Source organism: Peromyscus eremicus, unplaced genomic scaffold (assembly GCF_949786415.1).
Source record: "Peromyscus eremicus unplaced genomic scaffold, PerEre_H2_v1 PerEre#2#unplaced_703, whole genome shotgun sequence".
Classification (NCBI taxonomy): domain Eukaryota; kingdom Metazoa; phylum Chordata; class Mammalia; order Rodentia; family Cricetidae; genus Peromyscus; species Peromyscus eremicus.
Window position 1 is genome coordinate 163,015 of NW_026734939.1, and position 11,455 is coordinate 174,469.

The 11,455-nt window shown below is 44.9% G+C and overlaps 1 non-coding gene across 1 annotated transcript; it reads left to right on the plus strand.

The window, feature by feature from the left end:
- The first annotated feature begins 5,689 nt into the window (after positions 1–5,689).
- Positions 5,690–5,795, plus strand: Trnal-caa (transfer RNA leucine (anticodon CAA)). The gene is made up of 2 exons: positions 5,690–5,727; positions 5,750–5,795. It is a non-coding gene; the product is annotated as a tRNA-Leu (tRNA).
- The last annotated feature ends 5,660 nt before the right edge of the window (positions 5,796–11,455 follow it).

Sequence of the window (11,455 nt, forward strand, 5' to 3'; positions counted from 1 at the left end):
TTTGAGTATCAGACCTAAAGATCACACACACACACCAGGCAAGTGCCCTAGCCCCCCAGTTTGTTCTCTGAGCTCTACAGGGATGTCCCCTGAACTGTTGGGACATGTGTGTTCCATGTTGTCAGATCTCTGAGGTTTGGGAGTTCATCTCTAAGTCCATGTGATTTTTTTTAACTCATATATCTGTATGATGCACATGCAGTTAGATGTCCAGGCTGTGAAGTCATTAGGCTCTTCATGGGTTTTTGTTTTTTTGCTTTTTTTTTTTTCTTTTTCTTTTTCTCGGGAGCTGAGGACCTAACCCAGGGCCTTGTGCTTGCTAGGCAAGTGCTCTACAACTGAGCTAAATACCCAACCCCAAAACATTGTGGGGTTTTTAAAATTTGTTTTGTGTTTGTTTGTTTGTTTGTTTTTGTTTTCTGAGATAGGGTTTCTCTGTGTTGTTTTGGTGCCTGTCCTGGATCTCGCTCTGTAGACCAGGCCTGCCTCGAACTCACAGATCTGCCTGTCCTTGCTTTGAGTGCTGGGATTAAAGGCGTGTGCCACCACTGCCTGGCTTGACAAAGCAATAATCTTGAGATGGGGAAGTGATCCTGGAATTCCAAGGTGACCCTGATGCATCCCAACGTGAAAAGTCTGTGGGCCGTTGGTGTATGTATGTCTTTGGTGGTCACATAGCAGTACTCCAAAGATGTCCAATTCCCAGTCCCTGGAACCAGCGGTTATAATAATTAACATAGAAAAGGGAACTTGGCAGGTGTGATTAAACTAAGCATCCAGGGAGGGGGAAATAATCCTAGATTAATTACCTGGGTGGTCCAACGTGAACACAAATGTTGTAAGAGGGAGGCACGAACGTGCGTATAAGGAGAAGGTCAGTAAGCTGAGTGAGAAAAGATAAGCAGGAGTCATTCAGACAGATAGAGATGGGTAGATAAAGAGGCAGAGAAAGGGGCTTGGAGAGGAAATAGAGATTTGAAGGTGAAATGCTGCTGCCTTTGAGGATGGAGGATAAGGCAGTGAGCTGGGCGATGTGGGCACTTTATGGGAACTGGATTCTCCATGATGAACACCAGAGGGAAGAAGTTCTGCGAAGGCCTTGACTCTGACACCGTAACACTCCCCCTTGGCCTTCCTGCCTACAGAAATATAAGAAATAAAATGAGCCGGGCGGTGGTGGCGCACGCCTTTAATCCCAGCACTCGGGAGGCAGAGCCAGGTGGATCTCTGTGAGTTCGAGGCCAGCCCGGGCTACCAAGTGAGTTCCAGGAAAAGGCGCAAAGCTACACAGAGAAACCCTGTCTCGAAAAACCAAAAAAAAAAAAAAAAAAAAAGAAATAAAATGAATATGTGTTGTTGTTTTGCAAACGAGACTATGGTGGGGGGTTTCAGTGTCAATCAGACTGTCAGTGTCCAGGTGATGCCTATGTGTTCTCGGTGTACCTCTCTGGATGGAAACCCTGTATGATCTGTCTGTCAGTGTGTGGGATGGACTGTCATCTGTGCGTAGGTGATGAGCCAGGAGATTGTGTGTCTGATCTATTGGGTGGTGTAGGTCCCAGGATTTGTGCCCTGAGCCATTTGGTGGGTGCTATATGTCTATGATGGGAGGTTTCTAATCTGATCTTTTGTGTACATGTCCTATCACGATAGTTTTCTGATCTCTTGAAGTGTGTATGCCAGAATGTAAGAATTCTGACGTCTTTGTGGGTTTGTGGGGATATTTTCTTTCGCTTAAGTCCTTGATCTGTTTCTGTGTTCATGTTCCCGAATAGGAAGCTCCTTATCCCTGTGTCAAGTAGAGTTCAGCATTATCCCAGGGTCCTTGAAAGAGAGAGGCAGGGCAGTCAGAGGCAGAGGAACCAGTGTGACATCAGAAAGAGAGAAGAAAGGAGAGACACCCAAAGATGAAGATGAACTGTTGCTGTCTTTGAAGATAGACAGAGGGGCCAAAGCCAAGGAATAAACACCTCTCTAGACCAAGAAAGCCAGAGGGAAAAAAAAACTCCCCTTGGACCTCCAGGAGCAATGGAGCCCTGCTGCTGATACATTGATTTTGGCTCATTCTGGCTACCGACTGTAGAAAGGTAAGGTAGTTGGTGTTGTTTTGTGACTCTAAGATTATGACTTCTTATTGTAGCAATAGGAAATGAATGAATACATGGTTCTAGGTATTGCATGAATCCTAAATGGTCTTTTAATAAAAACCCGGAGACAGATATTACAGTAAATGCTGAAAAGTCAGAGAGATAAAGGAACAAGCCACAGCTCGCCAACTCCACGAATCCTCTGGCTGAATGCCCCTGAGTCTTCAGCCAAAAGTGCTCTAGTTCCTGTCTCCTCAGGCCTTATATGCCTTTCCCCGCCCAGCCATTTCACTCGACCTTCCTAGTGCTGGGATTAATGATGTGTGTGCTTCCCAAATACTAGGGTTAAAGGTGTGTGCCACCACTGCCTGGCTCTGTTTCTCTCCTGGACTGGATCAATCTAATGTAGCCCAGTGTGGCCTTGAACTCACAGAGATCTCTGCCTCCAGAGTGATAGGATTAAAAGTGTATGCCACCACTGCCTGGCCTTTATGTTAATCTAGTGAGTGGCTGTGTCCTCTGATCTTCAGGCAAATGTTATCAGAGTACAACAAACTATCACCACACAAACTATCACCACATCTGCACATCTTTAATCCCAGCACTCGGGAGGCAGAGGCAAGTGGATCTCTGTGAGTTCGAGGCCAGCCTGGTCTACAGAGTGAGTTCCAAGACAGCTAGAGCTACATAGTGATACCGAACATATACACATATATGTATATATACAGTTGTACATGATGGTTTGTGAATGTCCTAGAATTTGTGATCACTAAACTATTAGGATGTCTATATCATAGTATGTAATGCTTCTAAACTGAGTTATATGTGTTTGTTATCTTATAGTATGTAATGCTTCTAAGCTGAGTTATATGTGTTTGTTATCTTACAGAAATTTTGGGTGCGATGTCGAACTTGTTTAGTCTCATTTTAGGGGGCACTTTTTATTTTTTAGATTTATGTATTGTGTATACAGTGTTTTGTCTGCATGTATGCCTACATGCCAGAAGAGGGCACCAGATCTCCTTACAGATGGTTGTGAGCCACCCTGTGGTTCCTGGGAATAGAACTTAGGACCTCTGGACGAGCAGCCAGTGCTCCTGACCTCTGAGCCATCTCTCCAGCCACAGGGGAGGGGCACTATTTCTAATAACACATTCCTTGGCTTATCTGGTTATATGTGTACCAGGATGTTGTTGTCTGACATTAAACCTTGTTCATCCCTGTGTTGAGGCCTCACCTGTTGCTGGTAATGTCTTAGTGCATGTGCGTCTTGATTTGTTCATGGTTCTAGATTACAAGGTGTCAGATCTAGGATCTATTTCTGCCATTTTCCTGGTTGATGAAGTCTCTGACTATGATTGTACATTACAGGAGATCTGCTCTGTTTGTGGGTGTTTATGTGGCTCTGTGTTGTTTTAGAATAAATCCCTGGATGTGAACTTTTTTTTTTTTTTTGGATCTGCAGTGTTTTTATGACCAAAAAACATAAATCCTGATCCCTTTGTAACTCAGCAATACTACCTGAGTCCCACAGTTTCAAAACACCCTTTTAGACAACATCTGATCCTGCCCTTTGCTGTTTATAGCCGGATAAAAATCAGCTTTCATAGTTCAGTCTTAGGAGAAGGAAGAAATGTGTATGTTTGAGTCTGAGATACACATGGTAGGGAAAGAACAGAATGTCACTCAGTCTAACCGTATTCCGTCTGAATAGTCCGAGGACTTCAGCAGATTCCAAAGTATGTGGTTATGCCCCCATTTTAAAAAACAGTAAACATCTTAACACATATACTGATTGATGCATGAAATAAAGAACACTTAACGCCACCAGATATGTGCAAAAAATTTCAGGGATTCAAAAGAAAAAGTCAGGTTCATGTTTAAATACAGTATTTCAACTCATCAACTGAGAGAAAACTGTACTTATGGGGAGAGGTCATAGAGACATGCTTTTTTGAAGAGGATCTGTTATAAAACTGCTACTACAGTTAATACTTAATATTGCCTTAACATTTCTAAAGTCACAGAAAATGATCATCTTTGATTGCCAGTACAATAAATTATGACACAGAGTATGTTACTTCCTGTTCACTAGTAACCAGACATAAAACAGACTTAAATATTTAGTATTAATTATTTTGCATAAGCAAACATTTCTGAGATTTGAAGATTTGTGTTTGAACATACAGTACTACAATGTTGGCTACATCAAATAAATAGAAAATCATTTTTTGAGAAAAGATGAACTTTTTTGATCTGTTTATGTGCATGACTCAGGGTCTGGAGTTTGAAGAATGTGATTTTTTTGTGGGTCTTTGGGCAGACCTCTAATCTGTCTGTGGTCACATATTCCAGGACTTCAGCTGCCTGACCAATCTGATCACAATATCAAATAGTGTTAGGATTCTGAACTGTTGGTAGCCTCTGAGGTTCCTGACACCTGTTCATGCTGTGAAACCTATAAGTTCTTTGTTGATGTTGTCCCAAAGTATGAGCTCTGATCCACTTTTATAGGAGTGTGTCTGATATTGTAATTTCTTGGATCCATCTGCAGATAAATGAGGGTGTAACCTGTCATCTCTTTAAGGGTGTGCCACAGAAAATAAAGTCTGTGATCTGTTTCTGGGTCATTACCTTAGGGCAGTGTGGTCTCTGATCAAGTTGGGTGTGTATACAGGGTGTGCAGTTGATAAGCTCTTTGTGGTTTTATGGTCTCCTGGTTATACATCATCTTTCTGTTGATGTGGATCCCAAGATGTAAATTTCCTGAACTATTTGTAGGTGATGTTTGATGGTGTTAAATGTCTGATGCATTCATTGGAGAAAGGACAAGAGGGTGTGATGTCTTTTTTTTTTTTTCAAAAGGAAATTGCTTTAATGAGATTTTCCCCAGCAGTTCTGACCCCTCTCCCTTTCATAGCCTTGTGTGGTTTTGTTAGTGGTAGCTTGTGTGTGTGTGTGTGTGTGCGTGTGTGTGTGTGTGTGTGTGTGTATGTGTGTGTGTGTGTGTGTGTATGTGTGTGTGTGTGTGTGTGTGGTGTTTTTCTGGCAGGTTGAATAGCAATACTGATTATCTCCCTCATCAGCTCACCAGGGAAAGGGAAGTGTTGGGGTTACTTGGAGGAAGAAGTCGGGGGAAGAGAGGAAGGGGACGGACGACAGATGGTCTGGGAGGAAGGCACTCAGCCATCCGCCGGCCGGTCCAGGACTGTTCTGCAGGGAGGTCCTGAGCCTTCCCTTTGCAAGCTAAAGCACTCCGAGTTGTGTCGCCGCTGCTGGAGCGACCCTCACCTAACCCAGGTCGCTCAGAGGGAAGCCCGGAGCTCCCAGTCTGGTCTCCGGTTGTATCCCGATCGCTGGCTGCATTTGCCCGGAAACAAGGGTGACAGCCTGGTCCGCGGCCGCTACTCCATGCTGCCTGCATCTCTCCATCTCTCCCCATCTCTCCCCGTGTTGTGTGTTGCGTTTCTGGGTCTACAGGGGGCGACAGCGCGGAGCTCACTATTGGCCGCTGCAGCCAGCTGGGAGGGACATTGTGGAATGACTGCACACGTAGCAGCGTGCAGGCTTCAAGAGAAGCAGGAAGGCACAGCTCCTTAGGTGTCAGGATGGCCGAGTGGTCTAAGGCGCCAGACTCAAGGCAGCAGCCTTCCCTGTGGGGAATCTGGTCCCCAAATGGGGGCGTGGGTTCGAATCCCACTTCTGACACATATTTTTTCTCTGTTATTTTTATTTATTTTTTTAGTATTCTTCTGCTCAGGAGCCGGTCCCTCCCTTGTAAGATTTTTTTCAGCTGCTGACATTGTGGGGTCCTCCAGGGCGACAAGTCGCCACGTTGCCTAGTCGCGGGTTCCCTGGCATAACCCGAGAGTGTGATGTCTTTTGTCTGTGTTGAAGGTATTATCACAGCACTTGAGCTTTTAGAGCTACTCATGAAAACTTGACCTAGGGACATGTTTGTTCTCTAAGCTATCTTTCCTGCACTTTTGAGTATCAGACCTAAGGATCACACACACACACCAGGCAAGTGCCCTAGCCCCCCAGTTTGTTCTCTGAGCTCTACAGGGATGTCCCCTGAACTGTTGGGACATGTGTGTTCCATGTTGTCAGATCTCTGAGGTTTGGGATTTCATCTCTAAGTCCATGTGATTTTTTTTAACTCATATATCTGTATGATGCACATGCAGTTAGATGTCCAGGCTGTGAAGTCATTAGGCTCTTCATGGGTTTTTGTTTTTTTGCTTTTTTTTTTCTTTTCTTTTTCTCGGGAGCTGAGGACCTAACCCAGGGCCTTGTGCTTGCTAGGCAAGTGCTCTACAACTGAGCTAAATACCCAACCCCAAAACGTTTTTGTTTTTCCAGAGACAGCATGTAGTTTTGGTGCCTGTCCTGGATCTCCCTCTGTAGACCAGGCTGTGCTCATAATCACAGAGATCCACCTGGCTCTGCCTCCTGTGAGTAAAGGCATGTGCCACCACTGCCTGTCTTCGTGGTTTATTTACTTTGATTTGAAGACTTTCAGACCATTTTGAGACTGGGAGTACATCTCAGAATGCAAGCTCTTTGTTTTGTTTTCAAAGATTTATTTCATGGGCTGAAAGGATAGAGCAGAGCGGTTAGGAGCACGGGATGCTCACAACCATCTCTAACTGCAGTTCCAGGAGATCTGACCCCCTCCTCTAGCCTCTGTGGGAAATGCATGTATGTGGTGCACAGACACATACATATAGGCAATCACTGATACACAGAAAATAACAAAATTAAATTAACATATTTATGTGCATGAGTATCTTGCCTGCATATATGTGCACCACATGTCTGCAGGTGCTGGGAGGCCAAAAGAAGACACAGAACCTGGAACTGGAGTCACAGGTAGTTCTGAGCTGCCATGTCAGTGCTGGGAACCGAACTGAGGTCCTCTCTAAGAGCACTGTGCTCTTAGCCCACTCAGCCATTTCCCCAGCCACTCTCGAATCTCTTTATGGCTGTGTGTTAGAAGATCTGAGATCTTCTACGGATATTTACTGCAGGATTTGAAATCCCTGGTTTGTAGGTGTCCATCTCAGGTGGCAAGGACTTGGATTTCTTTGTCGGAATCAGACTGCTAGGTTTCTGTACTTATTCTGGGTGTGTGTCCTGCCTGTAAAGTTTCAACCTGTTTATCTTTCCATGTTGTAAGACTTGAGGTCTTTGCTCTCTCTCTCTCTCTCTCTCTCCCTCTCCCTCTCCGTCTCTCTCTCTCTCTCTCTCTGAGACAGGGTTTCTCAGTGTAGTTCTGGCTGTCCTGGAACTCACTCTGTAGACCAGGCTGGCCTCAAACTCAGAGATCCGCCTGCCTCTGCCTCTCAAATGCTGGGATTTTTTTTCTTTTCATTTTTCTTTATTAAGAAATTTTCTACTCACTCCACATACCACCCACAGATCCCCCCTCCTCCCTCCTCCCACCCCCAACCCTCCCTCCCAAGACACCCCACTTCCTCACATCCCCCATATGAAGGTCTCCCATAGGGAGTCAGCAGAGTCCGGCACACTGAACCTAGGCAGGTCCAAGCCCCTTCCCACTGCTCCAAGGCTGTGCAAGGCACCACACCACAGGCACCGGGCTCCCAAAAGCCTGCCCATGTACCAGGGATGGATCCTGATCCCCCTGCCTGGGTGTCCCCCAAACAGTTCGAGTCAAACAACCATCTTCCGTGTCCAGAGGGCCTAGTCCAGTCCCATGAGGGTTCCACAGCCACTAGTCCACAGTTCATGAGCTTCCACTAGTGTGGTCGGTCATCTCTGCATGTCCTCCCATCATGATCTCGACGTCCCTCACCTGCAGTATCTCTTCTCTCTCTCATCAATTGGATTCTCGGAGCTCAGCCTGGCACCTGGCCGTGGATCTCTGCATCTGCCTCCATCATCACTGGACAAAGGCTCTATGATGATGGTTAGAGTATTCACTAGACTGGTCACCAGAGTAGACCAGTCCAGGCACCCTCTAGACCACATTGCTGGCACTCCAAGGTGGGGTTATCCTTGTGGATTCCTGAGAGCCTCACCAGTACTCTGCGTCTTCCTATGCCCATGATGTTCTCATCTATCATGGTATCTCCCTCCCTGCCCTCCCACTCTGTCTCTGTTCCAGCTCGACCCAAATGCTGGGATTAAAGGCATGAACCACCTTGCCTGGCGCTCTCTCTCTCCTTTTAAAATTTTCTTTTCCCCTGAGGTTCCTAGTCTGAGTATAGAATCATAGTGGGTGTCTGATTCTTTGTGTGTGTTTGTCAAGGGGTTTAGATCTGTTCAGTTGTGTTATATGACCATTTGTAAGGGCCTGACTTGCTTATGATTTATGTCTAATAATGTGTTTCCCTTTGCACTGTGTATGTGTCTCAGACTTGGAGGATTGATGTACTTGGGGGTGAATTTCTTGGGCTGTGGCATTCCCACTACCCTAACCATGTCAATTAGCATAGCTGCAGGTTCTAGAGATTGGGAAATAAACATCTTCAGGGTACTGCTATCTGGCCCCCAGAGACATACCCACAAACAGCTCACAGACCTCAGAGGAAGCAATGAATTTCCAAGTCAGACACTTCCTACTCCCAGACATACAAAAAGAGCACACATACACACATTCTGGGACATATACCAAAACATCCTTCGAGTCTTCAATTACTTGGAACTAAACTCACTAGCACATGAGAGAGTTTAGTTCCAAGTGACTGAGGACTCTGGGAAATAGCCCTGAAAAAGAACAGAGAGACATTAGGGTAGCACGCACAATCCCTAGAACCTGCAGCCACACTAACTGACGTGGATAGTAAGGGGGCTTTGTAGATATGATTAAGTATCGTGAGAGGGGACAATCCTAGGATATCTGGGTAGTCCAACATGATCCAAAGTGTCTCAATATGAGGGAAGCATGGAAGTGAGCGTCAGAGAAGGTGGGGTAGTGCTGAAAGCAGAACAAGAGGTACCAATCCAGAGAGCTAGAGACAGAAGGAGATAAATACAGAGAGACGGTCAGGAGGAAGATGCTGAAGGGGAAAAAGCAGTGGGTGATGAAATGTGGCCGGCTTCAAAAGTGGAGGGGGAAGGAGTGGCAAGGCACAGAATGTGGGCCGCCTACAGGGGCGGATTGTCCCTGAGGAGCTCCAGAGGGAAGTCAGCCAAGTTGACTTGAAAAAAGCAACATTTTAGTTTTTCATGCCTGTATCCAAATCATTTATACACAAATAAGACCATTTGATATATTTGGTTCTCAAACTTATTTTTAGGTAGATGAGACAGGGTCTTGCTATGTTGCCAAGGGTGGCCTCAAACTCCTGGGCTCAGTTGATCGTACTGCCTCAGCTTCCTGAATAGCTGACTACAGATGTGTATCACGGAGCCCAGCCTACACTTGAATTTCTATTATATCTACTAAAATTCATTCCTCTTCTGACCTGAAGAAATGTAAAATAAATTTGTGTTGTTTTATGACAAAAAAGTGGCTTGTTTCTGCAAATACACTATTTGAGATTATGGCATGTCTGTCTGAGTCCTGGTACATATCCCTGCTTGGGAGCTCTATGATCTGTATATGTCTAATGATGGCAGTTTCTCATCTCTAGGCTGGAATATGAAGTAATGAATGAGCTCTCTGACCTCTCTGTGGATCTGTGTTATAGGATATTGGGTCTAGGAACTGTTTCTGGTTTGCCTGGCCCCAGATGTCTCTTAACAGATAAAAAAAAAAAAATTAAAAAAATCACACTTCATACCAGATACCCACTAACACTCTGGAACATAAACCAAAAAGTGTATCAGAGACTTGAAAGTCTGTGAATGTTTCATAGTTAAAAGACTCTATTCTCTCACTTTTTGATAAGACATGGTCTGTCTCCTGCTTCAGTCTCTTAAATACTGAGATTAAGAACACATGTTCCACTATGGTTGGCTGGCTCTGGAGCTGCTTTTTTTTTTTTTTTTTTTTGAGACGGGATCTCACTCTGTAGCTCTGGAACTTGCTATGTAGACCAGGCTGGCCTCACAGAGATCCACTTGCCTTTCTCCCTAATGGATTGGATTAAAGTAGAGTGTTACCACACCCATCTGGTTCTGCTCCTTTGTGAATACATTTCCAGGTGGTTAACACTGGCATCCTTTGTATGCCCATCATGATTGTGAGGGGTATGGCTTGTTTGGGGGTATAATACTCAACCCTTGTCATGGGCATGTGCCTTAATATGAGAAGGAAGTCTTTGATCAGGTCTTTGGCTTATTTTCCCAAGTGTGATGTGAACGGGTGTTTGTCCTGGCTTAGGAAGTATCTGATATTTTTGTGTGCTTATGCTCTAGGGATTGAAATCTATGATCTGTTTGTTGCTATATGGCCCTGAGTATTATTCCTCTGAAATGTTTGTGGATATCTACCTCATCTTGAATGGTTTTTGATCCCGTACGTCACAGGATGTGAGGTTGTTTGGGACATATGCTTCCTAGAATTTAAATGCTCTGAGCTGTTTTAGTGTCACAGGGGGTGAGATCCCTGACCAGTTCGTTAGTGTAGGTCTGGCTGTGAGGCCTCAAATGGCTTATCTCACCATTTGAATGTATCCGAATTACTTGATGTTCTACATCCAGTACGGTCTCCGAATTGTATTTTGAAATCTGTGTCCTAAGTCTTAGAAGGATTTCTGAATCTCAGGTGGTTTTGAGGGTTTTTAATCTGCATTACATGGGTGAGTTCACTGAGCTATTGGGATGACTGTACTTAAAATTGAGGTCTGTTTGATCACCAGTGTCCTAGATATGTGGCCCCTGAGCTTGCTGATTCCAGAGTTCCCTGACAGTTCATGATACCTTGCCAGGTGCAATACCTATGTGTTTTGGGTGGCCTCAGTCCCATAGTGTGATATACTTGACCTACTATGGATTTCATGCAAGATCAATGTCTCTGAGCTTTTAATGTGTAAGTAGGCAACAAAGAGTGCATTTTCTGGGCTGTTTGCAGCTCTGTATTTAGTATGTAAAGTGTCTTAATTCTGTGGTAGTCTCGGGGCTGGACTGGGTTTGACTGATACCTCTCAGCTACTTAAAAATCTCTTTAGAGGAGAGGTCAGATTTTAATATGAGGATTCTTTTTATTTGGGATTTGGAGCCTAGGGCATTCCTTGGAAGCTTTTGTTTGGTTGGCTTGGTTTTGCAAGACAGAGTTTCTCTGTGTGACAGCCCGGGCTGTCCTGGAACTTTCTTTGTAGAGCAGGCTGGCTTCAAACTCACCTGCCTCTACCTCCCCAGTGCTGGGGTTAAAGGAGTGTGCCACCACTCCCAGCCCCACCCCCTTGATGTTTTGAGCCAATATCCCAGTGAACAAGTCTTTCATGATGATGTGGATT